The 23,305-nt window shown below is 45.2% G+C and overlaps 1 long non-coding RNA gene across 1 annotated transcript in view; it reads left to right on the forward strand.

The window, feature by feature from the left end:
• LOC114599629 (uncharacterized) overlaps positions 1-21,764 on the forward strand; it is a 29,228-nt gene extending 7,464 nt beyond the window's left edge. Inside the window, exons 3-4 of the long non-coding RNA XR_003707343.2 lie at positions 7,067-7,237; positions 19,660-21,764. This is a non-coding gene — a long non-coding RNA (uncharacterized LOC114599629). The remainder of the gene's footprint in view (positions 1-7,066; positions 7,238-19,659) is intronic.
• Positions 21,765-23,305: the final 1,541 nt, after the last annotated feature.

The following is a 23,305-nucleotide window of genomic DNA, read 5'->3' on the forward strand; positions in this document are numbered from 1 at the left end:
AGATATGCATGAAATTTACAGATGCTAATTTATGTACAGATGCAAATTTGGAAATAATTGCTATAATTTAAGTAGACAGACAATACATCTCACTATAATAGAAAAGATTGTTTACTGTTGGTAAGATGGTTAATTCTAAGAAGGGAAATCAGGAGAGGCCTTGGAAATGCCCTTCAGGAGTTAGCACCTGGGTGGCAGACTGAACATGCATGCAGATCACTTTGCCACAGTCTTGCCAAGTACGGTGAGATGAATTGTGCTATCTGCATTATATTAGCGTTGCCCTATTGCAAAAAGTGAAAATCCAGACACAAAAGTTGTTGAGTTGTTTTTTGGAAAGTTGTTGAGGTTTTATGGTATTGTTGCTTTTTTAGTTTTTGCAAAATCTCAAAAAAATAGAAAGTTATTGAGTTATTTTTAAACAAGTTTGCTGGACTTATGGCGCAACCCTACATTATATGTGTATTTCTTAATTTTGGTTTTTAGATATAAATACATGCAACTGCTATACAAATCTGTGTCCTCTCTTGACCCCTTTTATGGTGACTTGTTCAGTAACTGTCGTACGTGGGTTTATTTGAAATATTACTGACCAAATTCACATATAAAGCTGCATTACATAGTAAAACTATTGATGCTTCTCACCCACTGTTGTCTATTCTAGCGTTTTCCAGTCTAGCATCCCTGGATGTTGTTGAACTAAAACTCCCATCTACCCTGACCATTGGCTAAGCTGGCTGGGGTTGATGGGAGCTGTAGTCCTATACAACAAATCCAGCTTAATGATGTAACATTGGAAAGTGTTGATGACTTCTCCTGCCTTGGCAGTTATCTTTCCACAAGGGCCAACATTGATGCAGAGATCCAGCACTGCCTGAACTCTGCGAGTGCAGCTTTCCCCCAAATGAAGTACAGAGTGTTAGAAGACTGGGACATTCACAGGGAAACCACAATGCTTGTTTACAGAGCTATTGTACTACCAAACTTACTGTATGCCTGTGAAACACAGACTACATAAAAACATCTTGAAAGATTCCGTCAGTGGTGTCTCTGAAAATTTTTACACATTGCTTGGGAAGACAGACAAACTAATGTCAGTGTACTGGAAGAAGCAAAGATCACCAGTGTTGAAGGAATGATTCTTCAACAACAACGTAATTGGACTGGTCATGTTGTTTGGATGCCTGATGATCATCTTCCAAAGCAACTGCTCTATTCCAAACTTAAAAATGGACAGCGTAATGCTGGTGGTCAATAAAAGAGGTTTAAAGGCTTTCTCAAGGCAAATCTTAAAAATGTAGTATAAACACTGACGGTTGGGAAACACTGGGCTGCAAGTGCTCCAATTGGAGAAAAGCCTTTATCGAAGGTGTCATGGACTTTGAAGATGCTCAAACTCAGGACAAAAGGGAGAAAAGGTACATTTGGCAAACCCTCACTGTGATCAACTCCTGCCCAGAAACCTATGTCCCCACTGTGGAAGGACGTGTGGATCCAGAATTGGCCTCCACAAAGACAATCTTGCTCAGCTACGAGTGATCGCCAAAGAAGAAGTCCTATACCACCTGGAAACTCACATCTGAAGAACACTGGCCTCTTTCCCACTGGTGAGCCACAAGAAGACTAGTTAACTGAGGTCATTCCTTGAATCTTTTGTGAATCATATCCATAAAGGAACTGAGCGACCGGCTATCAGTACAGGAATAGTGCCACATGGAGCAAGCTCTCCTGGTGAGCTGTGCTGGAATTCATCAGCTGACAGGAGCCAGATAACAGATGGTGTGGCTGAGCCTCTGTATTTTGACAAAAGATCCCTTGTTTTCAAGGTTTAATATTTTGCATGTCACTCTGGATGGAGAAATTCATTGGAGACTGTGCTTACATATGTGGCTTTTGTTAAGGCAGACTTCATATTTTTCCTAATTTCATTAGTAAGCAAGTTAAAATATGATGTCTAGGTAAGAGTCCTGTTCTTCTGTGCTTTGTTTCACTGCAAGCGTTCAGGTGGTGGTGGAAATCTACAGTTTATTGCCACACATCTTTAAAGCACTGGTAGGCAGCTGGCTGGTCAGTGTGCCAGTTTAGAGTAGAGCACAAGGCAATAGAACAAGGAGGTGGAATCAGGAAAAGGACTGACATTACAGTGTTCTCTTTTTATTTCATGACCAGCAAAAATACTGGTCTCTTTCCCCCACCACAAAAGGAAGGACACACAAACACACAAACAAACAAACAAACACACACACACACACACACACAGAGAGAGAGAGAGAGAGAGAGAGAGAGAGAGAGAGAGAGAGATGGAATCAACATTATCATGGCATAAAGGTAAAGGTAAAGGTACCCCTGCCTGTACGGGCCAGTCTTGACAGACTCTAGGGTTGTGCGCTCATCTCACTCTAGAGGCCGGGAGCCAGCGCTGTCCGCAGACACTTCCGGGTCACGTGGCCAGTGTGACGAAGTTGCTCCGGCGAACCGGCACCAGAGCAGCACACGGAAATGCCGTTTACCTTCCCGCTAGTAAGCGGTCCCTATTTATCTACTTGCACCTGGGGGTGCTTTCGAACTGCTAGGTTGGCAGGCGCTGGGACCGAGCAACGGGAGCACACCCCGCCGTGGGGATTCGAACCGCCGACCATGCGATCGGCAAGTCCTAGGCGCTGAGGTTTTACCCACAGCGCCACCCACGTCCTATCATGGCATAGAATCATAGAATTGTAGAGTTGGTCATCCAGCCCAACCCCTTGCAAAACAGGAATATTTTGCCCAACTTGGGGCTCAAACCCACAACCTTGAGATTAAGAGTCTCATGCTCTACCAACTGAGCCATACGCTCTTATATCGTTCATAGGAACAGCCTGCAGCTCGGGGGTAGAAAACAGGCTTTATATGCAAAAGGTTCCAAGTTCTACCTCTGGCGTCTCCAACTGGAACGGAGAAAGACTCACAGCTGAAACTCCGGAGAGCCACTACTACATCAGCCTTTGCCAAGTTGGCTTCCAACAAATAATCCTGGGAACTGTAGTTTACCCCCCCCCACACACACACAGAGCTACAATTGGCCAGCACCCTAGTACCCAGGTTCCCAGGATTCTTTGGGGAGGGGAAGTCATGTGCTTTAATTCTGCTTCAAATGTATGTGTGGGCAGCCGTTGTCACTCTATCAGAAGAGCATTCACCTGAGCAAACAGTAGGAAGGCTGCTGCCCTCCTTCCGCAGCAATGCCCCACAATTTTGGGAATCCTTGACCAAATGGAAACTTAATTGTTGGTGTTTCGGGAGTGTGTTCTCACCTTCTCCAGAACTAAAATATGCAGTGTCTAATAAGAAAGAAGGGATGCGGGTGGCGCTGTGGGTTAAACCACAGAGCCTAGGACTTGCCGATCAGAAGGTTGGCGGTTAGAATCCCCGTGACGGGGTGAGCTCCCGTTGCTCGGTCCTTGCTCCTGCCAACCTAGCAGTTCGAAAGCATTTCAAGTGCAAGTAGATAAATAGGTACCGCTCTGGAGGGAAGGTATATGGTGTTTCCTTTCGCTGCTCTGGTTCGCTAGAAGCGGCTTGGTCATGCTGGCCACATGCTTGTATGCCGGCTCCCTTGGCCAATAAAGTGAGATGAGTGCCGCAACCCCAGAGTCGGCCACAACTGGACCTAATGGTCAGGGGTTCCTTTACAGAAAGAAAGAAAGAAAGAAAGAAAGAAAGAAAGAAAGAAAGAAAGAAAGAAAGAAAGAAGGAAGGAAGGAAGGAAGGAAGGAAGGAAGGAAGGAAGGAAGGAAGGGAAAGAAAGAAAGAGAAAAGCACAAGTTAAACTCTTCAGCAAGGCCATTGTTCCTGCTGCAAGGAAGAAGTCATGAAGGCAGTTGGCCTGGTGCAAATGTAAGTTAGCTTGGTAAGTGTGTGGGAAAATTCCCTTGTACTGATGGGAAATCTGAAGGCATACATCGCTGAATGGGTGTAAGAGTTGGAACATAGCAATATAAGCTGCTGCAAGAGTCAGCATGAGCTAATGTCTGCTGAGAAAGAGGCAGCCTAAAGAGCATTAAGTAGGTGTTGAAAAAGAAGCAGATTCCCACCTCCCAAAGGTGCTATGTGGTCCTGGTTTGATTGATAACTGCGGTTCAAGCTTCTCTCCCTGGGGGGGGGGGTCACCCGTCCTTCTCAGGCTTCCCTCTCAGTGGTCCTTTTCAGAAACCCTTTGAGTGACAGGGAATGTGTCAATTCGAAACAAGTTATCTGATGCACAGAAAACTGCAGAACATTGCCATGTGCCAACGGCATTCCCAGACAGGGCAGGTGAGATGGCCAAAATTTCCTCCCGGCTCTTTCACACCCACAGAGACAACAATGAGGAACGGAGTTTCCAGGCTGCTGGCCATTTGGTAGGGGAAATGATGAATTCACAACAGCTTGTTTGTAGGGCTACCACATTTAATCAATAGATGAATCAACCAAAGCTTAACTGATGAATCTGGCAGAGCAATTTAAGAGCACACTTGGGGTTGTTTGTTCTTTGTTTTATTGATGCTATTTTGGTGCCAGTGTGTTACTGGAATAAAAGTATTAAGTTAGCTTTCCCTTCAAAGAATAAGCAATAACTTTTTGTTTAGCAAGTCGGAAGCAACCAATCACACGCATCTTTCAATCTGTCAAAACAGGAATTGGTGTTGGGGCTTTGGCAGTGTAAATTAATGGGAAGAGAATCAAATGTTGAATCAGTTAACTAGTTAAAATGAGCATGGATCAGTTAAAAATTCTGCAACTGGTTGACAGCCCTACAGTTTGCTTCACAAGAATAAACCATTAAAGCATTTAAAAAAGAAGAAGAAGAGAGAAGTCACTTAAAAAGAAAGGGAGGAAGACATATAGTCTCCTCATTAGAGACAGGACTTGTTGGCTATCTTACCTACCATGTCTGGGAATGCCATATCTATCAATAGAATGAAGCAGTAAAGCAAAATTTATTTTTCAAAATTGTCTCATTTTCTCAGGCCCTATTTATTTATCTTTTCCAGAATTTATTACAATGCAAACCTACGCACGTCTAGTCTACTCAGAAGCAAGTCCCACTGAGTTCAATGGGGCTCATTCTCAAGTAAATGGAAACAGGACTGCAGCCTCTTTACACATTTTTGTAAAGAGTTGGATTTTTTTAAAAAAAGTATTTTAATGCACATTTTACCCCAGTTTGTACAGTTTTGTACACATTACTTGACTGGAAAACCGTAGGGCAAAATTCAGTGTAAATTTTGAAGGATGGCTGCATTTCAGTTCTCAGATGGTTTAGGAAAGTGCAGAATACTTAGATTCAACCTTAAATGCCAACTGAATTGGCTTTATCTCCCATCCCTACTCAGTGGGTATCATCAGGAAGGCTGTTCTACAAACTGGAAGGCACAGCCTTGGTTACACTTTGCACCTGCTGAGTGAGGCTTCACCTGAAGACATTAAGGCTGCAATGCTACATAAAACAAGGTGGAGGAACACGTGACCCTCCTGATACTGTTGGACTCCATCTTCCATCATCCTTGCAACCACTGGCCATGGTGGCTAGAGCAGATGGAAGTTGGACTCCAATGGCATCTGGAGGGTCATAGTTTCTCTACCCCTGTTGTATAGCTGGCTTCCCCAGCCTCATGTTCTTCAAATGCTCTGGACTACAATTCCCATCACTCAGTGATGGCTGGGGCTGCTGGAAGTTGAAGTCCAAAACATCTGGACAGCATGGTTGCCATGTTGGGGAAAGTTGCTACATGCACTTTTGTTGTTGTTGTTGTTTAGTCGTGTCCGACTCTTTGTGACCCCATGGACCAGAGCACGCCAGGCACTCCTGTCTTCCACTGCCTCCCGCAATTTGGTCAAACTCATGCTGGTAGCTTCAAGAACACTGTCCAACCATCTCGTCCTCTGTCGTCCCCTTCTCCTTGTGCCCTCCATCTTTCCCAACATCAGGGTCTTTTCCAGGGAGTCTTCTCTTCTCATGAGTGGCCGAAGTATTGGAGCCTCAGCTTCACGATCTGTCCTTCCAGTGAGCACTCAGGGCTTATTTCCTTTAGAATGGATAGGTTTGATCTTCTTGCAGTCCATGGGACTCTCAAGAGTCTCCTCCAGCACCATAATTCAAAAGCATCAATTCTTCGGCGATCAGCCTTCTTTATGGTCCAGCTCTCACTTCCATACATCACTACTGGGAAAACCATAGCTTTAACTATACGGACCTTTGTCGGCAAACATGCACTTTTAGCCGGGAGTAAACCTCCCTGGGACTTACATCTGAATAGACTCCACTGGGATTGTGCTGTAAGGCTGCAATGTTATGTCTACCTATCTGGGGGAAAGCATTATTAAAAACAGCAAGACTTTTTCTATGTACACATGAATAGAATCAAGCTTAAAGGCACAGGGGAAATATTTCCCAATATATTCTGGGCCTGTGCTGCTGCTAGACAATGTGTACGTATGACTGAATGAAGCACCCCATTGAATATATTTAGGACAAGAAGACGCTATACCTATTTTAATTTCTTAAGCCATTTCTGTGTGGGCAATATTAGTGAGCAAAAGGTTAGTTCTGCAGCACTGGAAAGCTACAAATGTATCTACTGCTATAAGCTTGTTCAGGTTACTTAGTAGCTAGTCCCATCTGACTAAAGAGTCTTACTCCCATGAAAATGTGCATAGCATCACAATTAATCAGTGCTCTAGGAAGGACTTGGGCACAAAAGAAAAGGGAATGTCTTTTATGGTTTGAGGATGTCTGGTGCAAGCACCTTGATGAAGCTAAGTGGGTTCAGAACTGCATGAGAAGCCTACCTGGGGAAACTTATTTATGGTGCCCTGAGTTCCACGACAGGAGGAGAAAGGATATAAATATACTAAATAAGGGACATGTAGCAGAAGAAATAGGGGTGAGAAATTTATCTCCACCTGCCATAAAGTGATAGCGCGTTTTGGAAAATTGCAGCGACCTGAGAAAAGTATAAAGAAGGAACTTAAATCACTGCTGTGAAATATTCATTCTTCTGCTCCCCCCAAGTTTATTATCACTTTTGCATTCTGTCTTTCCTAGGGTGGCCAAGTGCCCTACTTCACACAGGAAGGTGTGCTGTTTGAAGAGCTGCCTGGTCCACAGACATAGGACCCCAAGGAGGGAGAGCAGCAGGAGCCTTCAAGTTGCCCATCAACAGTTCACACCTGGGTAGCAGACCAAGCTGTCTCCTGATCAGTCTTTCCTTCTATGGTGAGATGCCTTGCATTTCCATTGTAATTCTAGCCATTGGGCTTTTTTTCAACTAAGGTTTATTCATGGTAGACCTACTGCTATGAGTGGACCTAAGTTAATCATACCTACTAATTTCAGTGGGCCTACTCTGAGTAGGACTAATACTAGATAGAAATGATAAATTTGCATCTATACATAGGACTTCACATATGCAAACAGTGTGCAAGTCTGTCCTCTCTTTCTTTAGTGTTGCATAAATGGCCGCTCTGATCTTTCATCCAAAACACTCCGGGTGCCTTATCTTCTTTTGCCTTCATAACACCCTGATAAAGTCTGCAAGGCTGAAAGAGAGACAGCATCCTCCTGACTGCTCTGTTCCTTTCTGTGGGATTTTATTTAAGGCAGTGGTGGGGAACTTGAGATGCAGGGACTGAATGCAACTCTCCAAGGCCCCCAGGAATCTACCCATTTGGCCCCCAGGAATATATCTACCCAGGGGTCACACCCCAACCAGTCCTAATCCATGCCGTCCTCCTCGGCTGGCTGGAATGTGTCCTTGAACTGCGATAATTGTTGATGGATGGGGGTGTGTAGAAAGTTCAAACAGTTGGCATGTGGCCTACTGTACAAAGATAAGAGTCACATCCAGGGCTGGCACAAGACATTTAGGCACCTGAGGCAAACCACAAAAAAGAAGGGGTGATGTAGATCTACATCAGGAACAAAGGGGAAATAAATATCTACATTGGAAACAAGAGAGGGAACCAAATCAGCCTTACCCAATGGTTCAAGTGGGAATCAAAGGCTATCACAAGAGCGGGTGAATCACACTAGGCAGGTATCGAGCCCAGGAGACCCTTGAGCAGTGGTTCTCAACCTGTGGGTCCCCAGATGTTGTTGGACTACAACTCCCTTCATCCCTGACCACTGGTCATACTGGCTAGGAATGATGGGAGTTGTAGTCCAACAACATCTGGGGACCCACAGGTTGAGAACCGCTGCCCTAGAGGGTCCACCATTTCCCCTCTAGGGGTGGGAGGAGACCAGCAGCACCTTCTGTAGAGCATTCCTTGGAGGCTGGATCTGCAGCCCCTATGGATCCTGCTGCCTGAGGCAGTCGCTTCATCTTGCCTCATGGGTGGGCCAGGCCCAGTCACATATATTGCTCCGCCTCCTTTTTTCCCTCTGATCCCGCCCACTTCTGACACATGGCCCCAGAATGTTTCACACTTTCAAATGTGGCCCTCAGGATTTTTTTTAAAAAAGGTTTGCCGCCCCTGTTTTAAAGCTGCTATCAGGCTTGGCCCCACAGTTCTGAAATGAAGTAGTGGAAGGAGTGATGCTCAGGGCCAGAAGGGAAATTCTGTGTTTGCGGTGTGTTTTGATTGTGCAAAACCTCCATTAAAAAAATAAAATTAAATCAAGTATAGCTGGATAGTGGTTTTCTTTCTTTTTCCTTTTTCTAGTTGAAAGAAACTGCTTTAAAACAGGCTGCCCTCCAACGTACATAATTACCTTGCTGGATCAGACCAATGTTTCATCCAGTCTAGCGTTCTCTGTCTCCCTGCCAAGTGCCTCTGGGAAGCTCACAAGTAGGGCATGGCAATTGCCACGAGTGGCAGACAGAGGAACCATGTGCCAGAAATATTTGAGAAGAGACAACACGACACGCCTAATTAACAGTTTTTAAACTGTTCTTTTTTTTCCAGAGATCTGCCGTTTTTTCTTTTCATAGTATGGAAATGTATCCCAGGAACCTCCCCCCCCCCCCCCCATATATCCCTGGATTGCATTGCAGAGGAGTGGATACCAGCCACCAGTTGGTGTGCAGCAGCGGGGGCGGGGAGGGGGCTTGCAGTTAATGTTGGACTCCAGATCCCATCTGCCCCAGTCAACTTGGCCAGTGGTCAGGGATGACAGGAGCTGTAGTTCAATAACATATTATGGGCAACAGGCTCCCCACCAATGCTTTAACTAGAAGGCAGGTTCCTGCCACAGTCGGTTTAAAACAGGGGTTAGGAACCTCATGCCCTGGGCCAGATGTGGCCCTCCAGGACACTTGATACAGTGGTACCTCTGGTTACGTACTTAATTCATTCCGGAGGTCCGTTCTTAACCTGAAACTGTTCTTAACCTGAAGCACCACTTCAGCTAATGGGGCCTCCTGCTGCCGCCATGCAATTTCTGTTCTCATCCTGAAGCAAAGTTCTTAACCTGAGGTACTATTTCTGGGTTGGTGGAGTCTGTAACCTGAAGCGTATGTAACCTGAAGTGTATGTAACCTGAGGTACCACTGTATACCTCAATATTGTATATGCCTCAATACTCTTCCTCCAGGCCACACCACTTACTGTTTCACACTGCGAATATCTTTGCCTTGTCCTCCAGCTCTGATAATGCCTCTTACATAGAATCCTAAGGGTCATCTGCTGTTCTGTCCTCCTGCAATGCAGGAATCACAGCTGAAGAATCCCTGACAGATTCTTCAGTGGTACCTCGGGTTACAGACCCTTCAGGTTACAGACTCCGCTAACCCAGAAATAGTACCTTGGGTTAAGAACTTTGCTTCAGGATGAGAACAGAAATTGCATGGCGGCAGCAGGAGGTGTCTGCGGACAGCGCTGGCTCCTGGCCTATAGAGTGAGATGAGCGCACAACCCTAGAGTCTGGCAAGACTGGCCCGTACGGGCAGGGGTACCTTTACCTTTACCTTTTATTATGATGTGATATCTTAAACTTTTGCTGCTCCATCTAACCAGAGACAACCTTTATGAAGGAGCTGAATGCAGGATTTTAAAATTTTATTTTAAAAGGAAGTGGGATAGAGGGTTGTGGTGAGGAATGGACCTGATTTAACATGCAGGCTGGGCACATCAAAAGCCACTTCCCAAGGCATTGTCACTTTATCTTGAATCTAGACGGATTGGTTGCCATTAAAAAAGGAAACATTTTTCCAGGTTGAATCCCTCGAAAAAGTTCTTTCCTCTGAGCACATTGAACACATTTCAGCTTTATCATGACAAAGCTTACTTCAGATATTGCAATAAAGGCAAGCCTGTCTTTTTCATGATGGCTGCAGGACAGAAGTTTATTTTCTCTAGAAATTAAATCATGTCCAAACATGTTGTCAGGGAGCTGTTTGCCTAACTCTATTAAATACCCCTTTGTGGACACCTGATCATTATCATCAGAGTCAAGAGGTCATTCTGAACCAGTGGTTCAGTCCGTAACTTCTACACCTTGTTGGCCACAGCTAGCCCATGACTGGAAATAAACCCAGAATACATGCTGTTTCTCTTGTATCATGGATCTTGTCCACACATGCCCATTTTAGGCAGATAAGTAAGTGACTTTGATAACACAGTCTTTGCTTAAGGATTATGGTTGTGGATATATCAGGCTCAAATATGTCCCGTTGAGCACACTAAACGCATTTCAGTTCACCATGGCAAAGCTTATTTCACATACGGGCAACTCCACATTTACGCATGATCTATTTACAGAGCCTTTGAGAGAAGTCATCCACAGATTTGGTCAGTACATGGCTGGCACCCAGCTTTCTTTCTCTTTTTTGTCAGAAGCAGGTGAGGTTGTAGGTGCCCAGAATCAATGCTTTGAGATAGTAATAGGCAGGATGACAGCGAGCAAACCAAGACTCAGTCTGGATAGGATGGAATGACTGGAGGTGAATGGTTTGTTCACTCAAATGAATGGGGTTGTAGAGGATCAGGTCCACAGGCTGCGAGTGTTTATTGTTCAAGTGTCATAAAAGGTTTAGAGTGGCATTCACCTAATGAACACCAACAGCAGTAGACTTATGCTTGGACTTCAGCTTGTGCAGTGGGGCTTCCCAGTCCCCCCCCAAAAGGCCTAGGGGGTTGGGAGAACCCCCCATAACAGTGTGCAGCTGGGAAGATTGTTCTGTCTGGCAGGATGAAATATGGAATGTATGTATTTCAGTACATCACTGAAGTCCAGCCTTAAACTTTAGGTGACATGCTAGCTGAAGCCATATCTTGAAAGAGAAGAGTGAATTGTGTCAGATGTAGGTTGGTAGGTAAGCTACAGCTGATGAAATTCTTTCTTCTGCACCACCACTAGTAAAGGATCCTTGTCCCCTTTTGTGACTGGCCACCCTAAAGCATAGCAGAAAACAAGCAGACCAGGAAGAGGGAAACTTTGGCTGAACTACAACTGCCATCACCCCCCAGCTAGCATGGCCAATAGTCAAGGCTAGTGGAAACTGTAGTCCAATAACATCTGGAGGATCAAAGGTTCCCCACTCCTGAGTTGTGGTAGGAACCCATCCAAGTTAGATGACAAATAGTCTGGTCTCGCTGGTGGAACTAGGTTACATAAACCTCTGGAACAAAATGGGGGTGGATCCAGTGAATATATATACAGTAGTATCATCTTTAGTGCCATATGAGTCTTGCAGGACCTTTGTAAGACAGAGAACAAGTATGGCAAAACAACCAAGATATGTTATTAGCAAAGCAGTTGTGAGCTATCACTAAGTCCCAAAATATGTCCAGAAGAGACACTTCTGCAAGACATTGCTTGCATCTACCTGCCTGGTGATTAAGTAATCCTTGCATGCCTCCTGTCTCCTAAAGCTCATGCCAGACAGGTGTTCAGGTACAGGCCTCACCCTGCAGGCCTGTGCCTTTGAGTCCAGCAGGGTCAAAGGTTAGAATTAAGGAAATCTTGCCCTCTGTGTCATAACATCACCATCAGGCTTTGCTGTCCACTTCCTCCAAGGCCCTTGATAGATTTCAATCAGGGACAGCAGGTCCTCCAGAATTTGACAGAGGAAAACAGGGAAAGTTGCTTCAAAGTAAGTGAAGAAAGGGGTTCGTAACAAGATAAGCAAACTGTGACCTCTAGCAGCACACAATGCTGAATAATTTTTGGAAATATTGGCTTACTATTATTAAAATATATCCACCACCTTTCTACTTTGTATACACAAGGAGGTGTACAGGATTAAAAAATATTAAAATCAAGCTTTCTGTGTGTATAATAATGAAGCACATTGTAAAAACAGCAGCGTTTCTACCCACGCTGTAGCTGTCAAAAGCTTGACTTAAACAAAACGGTTTTCACCTGTAGCCTAAAACAAACAGATCCTTTAAACATGTATTTTATTGTCATGTGGTGGTTTGATGGTGATCTATTGATTTTAGCATGGTTTTGTGAGCATATTGGAGCAGAGGATTTGTAATATGTTTTAACAGTAGATAACGCACAAGGATTTGTGGGGAGAAGGAAGGGAAAGCAAAGGGAGGGAAGGAAATTATTTTTCATTGTCACAAAACCGCTCCTTCAAGACTTCTTCAAGAGAGCCAGTGTGGTGTAGTGGTTAAGAGCGGTAGTCTCGTAATCTGGGGAACCGGGTTCGCGTCTCCGCTCCTCCACATGCAGCTGCTGGGTGACCTTGGGCTAGTCACACTTCTTTGAAGTCTCTCAGCCCCACTCACCTCACAGAGTGTTTGTTGTGGGGGAGGAAGGGAAAGGAGAATGTTAGCCGCTTTGAGACTCCTGAAGGGGAGTGAAAGGCGGGATATCAAATCCAAACTCTTCTTCTTCTTCTTCTACTGAGAGGTTTAAGCTGCAGTGCTAGGAGCAATTGGACTGCAAGGTTGAGCACATACAATGTGGGATGCCGTAGTGCCCTTCTGTGTCATATGTAACCTCATTCACCAAATTAATATTATTATCACATTTATAGCTCATCTTTCCTCCAAGCAGCTCAAATTGGCATACATGATTCTCCTCCCTCTCCATTTTATCCTCACCACAATCCTGTGAGGTAGGGTTGGCTGAGACATTGTGACTGGCCCAAGGTCAATAAGCAAGCTTCATAGCTGAGTGGGGATTTAAACCCTGGTCTCCCAGTTTGTATAGGGACACGGGTGGCGCTGTGGGTTAAACCACAGAGCCTAAGACTTGCTGATCAGAAGGTCAGCGGTTCAAATCCTCACAACGGGGTAAGTTCCCGTTGCTCGGTCCCTGCTCCTGCCAACCTAGCAGTTCAAAAGCACGTCAAAGTGCAAGTAGATAAATAGGTACCGCTCCGGCGGGAAGGTAAGCGGCGTTTCCGTGCGCTGCTCTGGTTCACCAGAAGTGGCTTAGTCATGCTGGCCACATGACCCAGAAGCTGTACACTGGCTCCCTTGGCCAATAAAGTGAGATGAGCGCCGCAACCCCAGAGTCGGCCACGACTGGACCTAATGGTCAGGGGTCCCTTTACCTCCCAGTTTGTAGTCCAGCGCTCTAACCACTACACCACACTGGCTCTCCAAGTTTTTTAAAAAACTATGCTTTAGGAAAAATACAAATAGGAACAGTTTGCCATCAGCAATAGCATTAGGATTGTACTCAGAGTTGAAACAGTTGTGAAGTGGTAGACCCATGGTCTGATCTCCAAATATTTTCATTCTTAGTTAAAAACAGGATTTGGGAATGCTAATTTATATCAGAATAGTAGTAGTACTGGGAGAATGTGGTGCATGTGTAACCCTTTTTACCCGCTTCTATTTTTTAGATCTAAATTGTTCCCCAGTTGCTACGAGCCCCTCAGAAATTGAAAGTGCCTATCTGTATTGTGCCTGCACTTTCTTTCTTCTGTTAGAGACCTCATAGCAGTTTTGGGAAGGTGAAATTTAGTTCCCTAAAACAGCACAGATGGGGTGGGGAAGAGTCAAGCCATCTCCTTTCCTTAGTGCCACGCCTCCAACAAAAATTTGGAGCCCCTCATGGCTGCCTTCAAAAAGTGAAGGTTGAGAGATTCAGATATCACCCTCACCACCTGTGTATATACACACACTATACCTGTGGTCAGCAACATTTTTCAGCTGTGGGCCAGTCCACTGTCCCTCAGACCATGTGGTGGGCTGGACTATATTTTGAAAAAAAAAAAAAGAATTAATTCTTATGCCCCACAAATAACCCAGAGATGCATTTTAAATAAAAGCACACTTTCTACTCATGTAAAAACACCAGCCAGGCCCCACAAATAACCCAGAGATGCATTTTAAATAAAAGGACACATTCTACTCATGTAAAAGCATGCTGATTCCTGGACTGTCTGTGGGCCGGATTGAGCAGGCGATTGGGCCACATCTGGTCCCCGGGCCTTAGGTTGCCTACCCCTGCACTATACCTTTAAAGCACCTTCTTTCCTCTCAAAAAATTCTGGGTGCTGTAATTTGTGAAGGGATGCTGGGAATTTTAACTCTGTGATGGGTGAACTACAGTGCCCAGAATTCTCTTGTGGGAAGAATTGTGTATTAAAGGAGATTAAAGATTGGAGTCCTTAAGCCATTCTGGTGTCTAGTCAAGGTGTGGACACTTTTGCCTGGGATAAAGACATCTCCAAATCTGTCAGTGCCTCCTGTCAATGGCATTATTATCTAAAACAAATCAGATAATAATGAAGCTGTGCTGATGCAAACAGCTGGAGGAGTGAGGAAATTATTATTATTATTATTATTACCCCCCCCCCAATCTGGCTGAGTTTCCCCAGCCACTCTGGGCGGCTCCCAATCAAGTGTTAAAAACAATACAGCATTAAATATTACAGACTTCCCTAAACAGGGCTGCCTTCAGATGTCTTTTAAAAAGAAGAGAGCTGCTTATTTCCTTGACACCTGAAGGGAGGGCGTTCCACAGGGTGGGCACCACTACCGAGAAGGCTCTCTGTCTGGTTCCCTGTAACCTCACTTCTCTCAATGAGGGAACCGCCAGAAGGCCCTCAGAGCTGGATCTCAGTGTCCAGGCTGAATGATGGGGGTGGAGATGCTCCTTCAGGTATACAGAACCGAGGCCGTTTAGGGCTTTAAAGGTCAGCACCAACACTTTGAATTGTGCTCGGAAACGTACTGGGAGCCAATGCAGATCTCTCAGGACTGGTGTTATGTGGTTCCGGCAGCCGCTCCCAGTCACCAGTCTAGCTGCCGCATTCTGGATTAATTGCAGTTTCCGGGTCACCTTCAAAGGTAGCCCCATGTAGAGTGCATTGCAGTAGTCCAAGCGGGAGATAACTAGAGCACTGGTGTGGGTGTGGGTGTGTGAATAACTTTACTGTCCTCCAAGGAGCTGGTGAACATGCTAGGAGACAGAAATGCCAAGGAATGACCATAGTGCAGAGATATGGACAAGCATTGCATATCAAAGCTCCCCAGGATGAATCTCCTGCATTTCCAGGTCGGACTGGGAAATATCCCTGCCTCGCACCCTAGAGAGCTACTGCCAGCCCCTGTAGACAATGAGGAGCTCAGTGGTCTGACTCCCACCAGGCAAGCTTCCTATGTTTTCCTCAGTTACTAATCCAAATGAATCATGCTTGCAGGAGTATGGGAATTATTCCATGACAGAGCCACCCGTTTCCCAGCATAGAAATGATGTTTCCTAAGCAACACAAGGCTATTTTGAAAAGCAAGCGAAAAAGGAGGGGGAACCCCTCTCTCCCATTCGCTTTGGATTTTGCTCTTAAAATCTCAAGCGTTGCAAGTGCCTATGAAAAGGTGTGTTCAGCGGCGGAGAGAGAAGACGTCTGTTGCCCTACAGAACGGTATTGATGCCGCAAACAGAGCTCCCAATGTGCACAAGCTCCAGGTCAGAAGGTGAGATTCTGTAACTTCTATTCAGTGGCCAAATTGATGGCAAGGTGGGACACTGTGTTCACTTAGGACCACCTGAAGGACGGATTGTGTGCACTAGGCACTTACGCAAGAGTTAGTGGTTCCAACTGTTCATTAGCCCCACTCTTGTGCCTCTAAAACTCTACTTGAAGAAATTTAGCAGGTGAAACTTTTCCTGGCACAGAGGCAAAAGGATGGTTTTGGATTGCAACATAGGGTCACATTCTTTTTTAAAGAAAATCTTACCCACTCATGTCCTGTGCTTATAACAGCAGTCTGGCATGCAGAAGGTTGGCAGACGAAGCCAACCTGGGTGCTAGGTTTTAATCAGAGTAGACCCACTGAAATTAATGGTCATGTCTAACTTTGGTCCATTAATTACTCTGAGTAAACTTAGTTGACTGCAACCCTAAGAGAGAAGGAATCTCAGATATAAACCTTTAGAGGACAAATCAAGTTCATTGGGTAGCAAGCTCTTGTATTTCACAGAATTCTTCTTCAAATTCTTCAACTCTTCCTCAAAAGCTTGCTTCTCTACCCTGTGTGTGCATGTTTATACAGCGGTACCTCCAGAACCGATTCTGTTTGACTTCCAAAACGTTCAGAAACCAAGGCGCGGCTTCCGATTGGCTGCAGGAAGCTCCTGCAGCCAATCTGAAGCCCCGTCGGACATTCGGATTCCAAAGAATGTTAGCAAACCGGAACACTCACTTTCGGGTTTGCAGCGTACGGGACCCAAAATGTTCGACTTGCAAGGCCTTTAGGAACCAAGGTACGACTGTATGTCATAATGAACATGCATGTTCTTTTTGCAAACTGTAAAAGGACAGGTCCCCGCCCTGAGGAGCTTACAATATGGCTACAACATCCCACTGGAAGGACAGCAAAGATGGAGGAATAATAATCATTTGTGAAAGATTACTATTAATAATAATAATTAGTTATTAAATTTGTATACTGCCTTTCATCCGTAGATCTCAGGGTGGTTCACAACATAACATTACAATATAAAAACCACAAAATACATAATAAAACTAAGAACAACAACAAACCAATAATTCCACCCTCCCACAACACATTTAAAAGGGCATGTCAATCAGCCAAAGGCTTCCACCTGGCACCTGAAGGTGTATAATGAGGACCTCAGCTGAGCATTTCACAAATGGGGAGCCATCACAGAAAAGGTCTGTTCTCATGTTGCCACCCTCCGGAGCTCTTGTGGAGGAGGCACACGAAGGAGGATATCAGATGATGATCTCCGGGTCCAGGTAGGTTCATATAGGGAGAGGCGGCCCTTAAGATGGCAGGAGAAGAATAAAAAAGTACAATCCTAACTCCCATTTTGTGTGTAACACGCCCCTGTGTATAAGAGGGGGGACTCCAAATTAAGAAAATGGGCTGAGATTGCCCAGAGTTGTTGAGCTTTCTTTGGGAGAGATTGCCTGGAGTTGTTGGACTATTTTTAGGGGGGATGAACGGAATTCACTCACCCACCTGACCTACGCTACCGCTTGCACGTGTCACAAAACACATATAGTGTCTGCCCGCCCACAATAGCAAATCAACAGCAGCCCTGGCTGCAGCCACCTATAAGAAGCCAAATAGCTGTTGACAATCTCCAGCACACGGCAACAACCAATCATGCGTCCCCACAAAGCACTACCAGTGCATAAGATGAGTCTGGATTTTTAAGATGATTTGAAAGGGGGGCAAAACTCGTCTTATACATGGAAAAGTACGGTGTGCTTGTTTGGAGCAATTAGAATATGACCCTCTACCTGAGCCAGGCAACAGACAGGCAGGGGTATGAGAGCAGAGATAGGTACCTTGGGTCTTATACAAGGTATCACCTGAACCATTTTGGATCTGGTCTCTGTGCAGATGGACCCCAAAATGGCTCAGCTCGCATCTTGCATTAGACCTGGAGTTATCAGGAGATTGCGCTCCAGATATTGTGGACTACAAATTACCACCATCCCCAGCCAGCATATAGCCAAAGATCACGGATGACGGGACTTGTAGTCCGTGTTTCGCTATCCCAATTTCAGTCATCCCAATGCATCCCTGATCCTGGTCCTTTTTAACACAGAAAGAGATCGTAGCGTCATAGATGGCTATTCCAAAGTTATTCTATGCTAGCTTTTACCAGATGCAAGGAACAAATGGCCACGACAGACCATATTGCCATGGCTGTTATTGTTGCTTGTATCTGGCAAAGCATTATCAAACTGAAAAAGCACAGCAGCGGAACCAGGAAGAGGCAGGAATACTTGGAATGCTCACCTGCCTGCTGGAGACAGCGAAATATTTCCCTGAAGTGGGTTGCGGATGACACTTAATTGTACTCAAGCCCAGGCCTGCACAATGCCTGGAATTGGCAGCTTGGGGGCACGATCGTGAAAGGGTGTGCTGCTGGTGGGCATGAGAAGGAGCCAGAGTGCATTGTGAAGATGGTGCCTGCAGGCTACACTCAGCCCACACCGAAAGCAAGAATGTGACTTTCTTTTTACAGCAGGCAACATGCCAGTCGTGTGCTTTAAGCAGGTTTTTTTTTAAGCTATGTGGGTTGGGCTGCAGCTGTCAAAAGCATTGCACCTGCAAGTTGCTTAGTAGCATTGTCTTTAATTGCACTTAATTGGTTTTGGGTCAAGGCTGAGGCTTTCCTTTGCAGCAGGTTGTGGGGCACAGAGACACACCCCAGGAAGATTTCCCACCTACTTTTTCAGGCAGGAGCATAACTGACTTCCATTCTAGGTAGAGAGTCCGCCTGGTGTTCCTGTGCTGCAGTTTCTTCTTAGGTCAGGCTCCAATCTTTGTATATACCTAGGACGCCAACCTCTGCTTTTTTATGCCTCTCTGGGCATGCCTTTAAAAGCTGCATGTACCAATTTCAGCACATCGGGAAGCTATAAAAGGCATGGTAGCCAGATGGGTCCATTTTTCCTCCTGATCAGTTGGCAACCCTTTGTACTATGCTCAGTGGGATTTACTTCCAGGTAAACATAAGATCAGTCTGTACGCCTGTGTTTTAGTCTTTTGCCTTGCATTTTCTCATGAAAAACACATTCTGGAAAGCCAACCCATATCATTATAAAGTATAACGATTTTACAATTATTATAAACAGACGTGCTTCCTTTCTGATCTTGCAGTCAAACCATTAAACTGCTTACCTGACTATTCTTAGATTGCCTTCTGCAATTCTGCTTTTACACATCTTAATAAGTATTTCCTAAATCATCTGTGTCATCAATAACTTTTGTTGCAGTGTTGCTGCTGCTGTCAGAATTCTTAGATTGTTCTTTGGTTTAAGTTATGTTAGAAAAACACCTGAGTTTTTAAAATGGGCTGGGCCAGGCTGTTGAAGAGTAAATCAGTATAGCAAGCAAGCAGTTTTTAGCATGTTTAATGGAAGGGTTAGGAGAGATAGCCAAAAATCATTCATAAGAAAACAGGCTTGTTGTTATTATTATTACAAATGCACCCCTCTCTTCTGTGAAACATTGGAGGATATATGGAGAAGATGAGCTTGAAAGTGTGATCCTAAGCACTGTTACCTAGAACTAAATCAGAGTTCAAGGAGCCAGATTCCTGGTAGGTGTGCATCTAGGATTGCAGCCCAAATCTCAGTCTGTAAACAGCGTAGTAAATAAACACCAAGTCTGACTCGGGACGAAGTAGATAGCAGGTGTTTTATGAGCACCTCCGCAGGTTTTGCCAATTGCTCAACTTTGCTCCAGGGAAAGAAGGAGAGAGAGAAAACAAAACTCAGTGACACATGCCGTTTGTTCCACCAGCTCTTGCACCTGCTTCTACTATATGCAAATCCGAGCGGGCCTGCCGCCTCATGTCAAGAACGAGTTACGTCTCCTCTCGCCCCAGCCAGAGGCGAGCGCAGAGAAATATGTGTGACAACCGTCTGCGGCCTTCATTGAAGTCAGCAGATAAGGGCGGGCGATTCAGGAGCCCCCAGAACAAGCAGCTCCCATGACGGCATCGGACATCCCAGCATTTTCTTGGTCCCCGCAAGCAGCCACCTGGGATGCAGAATCCAACATGCTTCCACAAATAGTGCTGTAGCCACCGAGCCCAGAAAACCCAAAGGTTTTCTCCATGTAAATAAGAGCAGTTGCCGCACTTCCTGTATTGCTTGCTGCACCGAGAGTTCACTGCTCCATTTCACACAACCTCCAAAAGAGCATGTACCTTCTTATGCATTGGTTTTTAATAACCAAACTAGAGAAATATTTACAATTAGGCTTTCCTATTTAACTGACACCGCCCCTGTGTGTTTGACAGCTGCCTGAGCGCCTATGTGAAGCTAATTGGGCCAGTTGCAATCATGTCAACATTTTAATTTTATTTCATTGCAAGCAAAGGGGAGGAGGGAGCTGGTTTTTGTTGGAACTGCGATGGACAGGGAGGGGAAGTTTAAACCTTCCCTCACCTGCCTGGATCTCAATGAAAATCCCCCTTTTCCAAGCGGTTTGGCTTAGGAAAAGAGTTCCCACTGGTGCCAGTTTAGCAATTCAGCAAATCAAACACACCTTGATACTTTGTCCATTGGGGAATCAGTTGGGGCTCCTTGTAGCTCATGGAGCTGAATCTCCTCATTAGCTGATTTATTTATTTATACAGCTAGCTAGTTCCTCCCAGCTGCTGTTACAGCCAGTGAGGTAAAGGTGTGTGGCTCTAATTCCTGAGAAAAGGGATTTGAAAGGTAGAAGGGAGTCATATCAGTTTAGCCCCCTGGGAATGGGGAGTGAACAAGAGGTGTTTATTAATTGGGGAGTGTGTGCAAGATAGTAGGACTGCATAGGAAAGTGCTGCTAGTATACAGTGGTACCTCGGGTTAATACTTAATTCATTCCGGAGGTCCGTTCTTAACCTGAAACTGTTCTTAACCTGAAGCACCACTTTAGCTAATGGGGCCTCCTGCTGCTGCCGCGCCGCCGGAGCACAATTTCTGTTCTCATCCTGAAGCAAAGTTCTTAACCTGAAGCACTATTTTTGGGTTAGCAGAGTCTGTAACCTGAAGCATATGTAACCTGAAGCGTATGTAACCCGAAGTACCACTGTACTCCTAAGCGTACTTCCATAGAATGAAGCCCCATTGAATTCTGTGGGATTTACTTCAGAGTAAATGTGAGTAGGAGTGGGATGCAAGAGGCCCCCAGCCACGGGTTTGGGTAGGAAGAGAAACAAGTCAACTATTTGTTTGGCTTTTTTGTTTTTGTTTCGTAGAATCAAAATTAATTGGAATGCAATTTCTGTTTTGGAAGGGATGCTGTGGTCTCCCTCTCCACCCCCACTCCCAGGATCTGGGAATACTCTCAACAGAAAAGAAATCTGGACTGCACTGGTGAGAAACTTCCTCAGCTCCACCTGTTCCTAGTCCCTCAGCGCCACAGATGTGCATCCCACATCAGAGGACAAATAAAAATTTCCCAAACCTTTTCATTGCAACAAGCTAGCTAAGCCCTTTTCAAACATTGGCTTTGCTGTGAAGAAGGACTGCAGCTCTAAATTTAATTCTGACATGACTTCCCACCCAACTTCTCTGCCCCAAACTTCCTGGAATAGAAAGCTCATTAGGGGGTTTGTCGTGTAGGCAGAGTTCTGATACGAGTTTTGACATCTTAAATGTATATTTAAACTTATATCCATAGGTTTTTGCAAGTCCTCATCTCCAGGCTATTCTAGAACTAGTGGAACCTGCAAAAAAAATTCCTTATTTTATTATTACATTATTACATGCAGAAGCCTATCAGCTGTAGCTTTTCCTATCATGGAGATATTGAGGAGAGCAGTTGCTATTTCAGACAGAGGGTGTGTCTAAGGCCCAAGGCCCACATGGTATATTTAATATGCGAGACCTACAATAAATTGTTGCAGCATGAAATGCTGCTTGTTCCAGATTCCAGCCACTTAATTCCCTTCACATCCCTTATTTCCTATCCCTCTTCTCCCAAAACTGCAATAGCCAGTCAGACGTCCATGGCGACTGAGCTTTCTGTTTAGGGAGGTTTCCTCCTCTTGTTGTGTCTCCCTCTAAATGTCTCCCCGCTCTCTTTTGCTTTGCAAACCTCAGGAGTTCCCAAGCTTGTGCTGGTTGGTTGTGGCCTTTTGGTTACGAATGACAATTTTGGTTACATTATGACACTCGGAGCTTGATAATCATAAACAGAATGAATGATTGCAGACAAAATAAAGTTCTCCACTCGGCACAGAATTTGCTCCCACGGGAGTCAGTGATGGCCACCAACCTGGATGGCTTTAAAGGAGGATTAGACAAATGAGACATGGGACTCAGCTACATTAGTCAAAAAACTGTGTTTTGAATGCATTATAAACATGCAACACCAGAGGGCGCTGGAGAGCATAAAAAATTCTATACGATTTTCCATAGGTGTTGTTGTTTTTTTAATTTATTTTTTTTGCTATAACAATTTCTGGCTTATTTATAGCGTCCCCCCCCCCCTGTGTGTAGATCCACCCATGGCTACCAATGGCTACTAACTCTGAATACTATGTTCTACCTCCACTATCGAAGGCAGTATGCTTCTGGGTACCACTTGCTGGAAACCATAGGAGGGTGGAGAGTGCTCTTGTGTTCAGATTCTGCGGGCAGGCTTCCCATGGGTATGTGGCTGGCCGCTGAGAGAACAGGACGCTGTACTAGATGGGCCACTGGCCTGATCCTGCGACACCCCCATTATATTAGCAGCTTCCTTCCTGGAGCAAACAGCTTCATCTGCTGGGTGGTGGTTTCCAATTACACGTTACCAGCTTAAAACGCGACTAGGTCGGTCGTTGCTTTTCTCAATTTGAAGCTGGTTTGGCGGGTTGGAAAACTTGGTATTTCATAAGGAGCAACAGGGTAGACATCGATTGGTGACTAGCGTGATGTGTACACCACTTCCCAGGGGGAGTGCACTGGATGCGGAACAAACAGGAGTGTGTGCCTTTAAGTGGGGGCAACAACTAACACCCATCTCTGCACCACTGTCTTGATGCGACTCCCTTCCCACTGCCATTTGCTTGCTTGTTTTTAAAGACAGATATATGGAATACGTTTGTGTGCTTCTCTTGTGATGGAGCTGGGTCCCAAGTAAATTTTCCAGGGAGCATAGGCCAATGGCCCATGCTGGGAGAGGGGGCGTCAATCATCTCTTCCTCTCCACCTCCTCCTCCCAGGATCCAGTGAGAGAGTTTGCACTATGCTGAGAGAGCATGCAGCAGACAGGGAGTCCAGCGCAGCTCAGAATTGCCCTCCCCACCAGCTTGCTAATATCCAAAGTGCCTGTGATAAGAAGCAGTTTCCAGGTTCACAGGTGGGAAGGTGTCAAGTCATACACACGGAACTATAAACCGCGCAGGCTCGTTAAAAGATCAAAGGGGAAGGAGTTTATTTTCTGAGGTCTGTTTCCTCCACAAAGCTTG

This window comes from Podarcis muralis, chromosome 5, assembly GCF_964188315.1.
Source record: "Podarcis muralis chromosome 5, rPodMur119.hap1.1, whole genome shotgun sequence".
Taxonomy (NCBI): Eukaryota; Metazoa; Chordata; class Lepidosauria; order Squamata; family Lacertidae; genus Podarcis; species Podarcis muralis.